The following is a 1,824-nucleotide window of genomic DNA, read 5'->3' as shown; positions in this document are numbered from 1 at the left end:
GTGTTAGATCTTAATTACTTTCCATAATAGCACGTGACCGAAGGACAACAATCTGATAGAAAGGGCCAATGAGTGGCAGTAGTACCAAGGTGGTAGTAGTAAAGGCTGCAGAAAGAACCAGGAGCCCCAGATGCGCCAGAGAAGGAGTCAAAAGGGGTGTGTGTGTGTGTGGGGGAGGGGGGGGGGGGAGGCAGAAAGTGAGGAGGAAAAACAGACGACAGAACTTAGAGATGGGCGGTGAAAAGAAAACTTTAGAGAAGAAAAATGTCTGTCCCAGTCATGTTTCAAACCTATTGAATGAGAGGCAAACACTGTAACCCAGGCTATAAACTCTATATAGACCACGATCAGAGCCCCCAGAAAAACGTGTTTTATTCGCTAGCTATAGTAAGGTTTAACAATGTTTCGTCCTCCTGCCCATGCACTGGTATGACGCGACGAACTAGGGCTGATCAACTGCACTGTCGCCTGTGCTGTGAAGAAGTAGAGGAAGGAGTGTAGTAGAGGCAAACATTATACATGTAATAGGTCTATGCTATGATAATAAGGCCCAAGGATAGATCTAGATCTGTCCTGGTAGACCCACTGCATTAATTAGGCCCTTCTAGACCTAGACTCTAGATCTAGATCTAGATTTAGTACTAACTGACCTGGACACTGATACTAGATCTACAATCTATTATCTAATTTAGATCTATAATCTAAATATCTATATCTATATCTAGATATCTATATCCCTAGGGTTCTAGGTATTCTAGATATATATATATATATATATATATATATATATATATATATATATATATATATATATATATATATATATATATATATATATATATATATATAGATATATATATATATAGACCTAGTTAGGCCTACACAAGAGAAAAACGATATCAAGTAAGGTTAATGAAAAAGTACATATGTAAAAAAAATTCTTACATTTCAGGGTCCTTTGGAAAGCTAAATAGTGCTAGGTCTGGTAATTATGCGATCTTGAATTGGCACGGACGCAGACTGTCGCAAAACACCACTTACACTTGCAGGTGACTTGCGACTGCCGACAGCCGCCATTAGCTTTGTTTACCGCGCCTCGTTTCACAATCAGCTGGTGACCTGGATACGCGAAAAGAGGCTTCGTTTCCGCTCTCTATAATTAAATACTCTCTGGATAAATCATGATCTTACACCACAGCTCATGTAATAAATTATGTATATTTATGAAGAAAAATATTTTAGTCTAGCGTCAACACAGCTGTGGGGAAATATGATTGGGTTAAGACAAATTGATATAAATTGCAGTGCAAAGTATGGGCGTCATTGACTCACCCGTTAAAGAGTTGTTGTTATTCTAACGCGCGGCGCGTTCTTTCTTTAATGGGGACTCACGCACTCGTCACACTGTTGTATCACGCTTCACTAGTTACAAAAGCTGGAATGCGCTACACAGTTTAAAAACTCGATCAGGCTTTTGTTTTCTCTGAAAGAAGGACAGTAAATTCAGTAAATTGCATCGTTTAATCCTATTGTTACGCACGTACAAGTGATGCAACGTCGTCCTTTGAAAACACTTGTACCCTAACACCCATTTTGAAACGTGTGCCCAGACCAACACATGCTTTAGGCCTACTTGCATTCGTCAATGCATCGACTACTAACTGTCATGTTGCTTTCCCACGGCTTCGCTGTTGTTAGGAAAATGTTGTGGTTGTGCTGGAGGAAATATACGAGAATGTGTGCGCCATTATGATTCTTTGGAAACAGGAGTAAAGAGAACGAGTGTAAGTGATTCAAAGTCCATTTGTTTCCCCTTTTTTATGT

Source organism: Aplysia californica, unplaced genomic scaffold, assembly GCF_000002075.1.
Source record: "Aplysia californica isolate F4 #8 unplaced genomic scaffold, AplCal3.0 scaffold00283, whole genome shotgun sequence".
NCBI classification, from domain to species: domain Eukaryota; kingdom Metazoa; phylum Mollusca; class Gastropoda; order Aplysiida; family Aplysiidae; genus Aplysia; species Aplysia californica.
The sequence above is the reverse complement of the archived record's forward strand: the minus strand, read 5'-3'. Positions refer to the sequence as shown.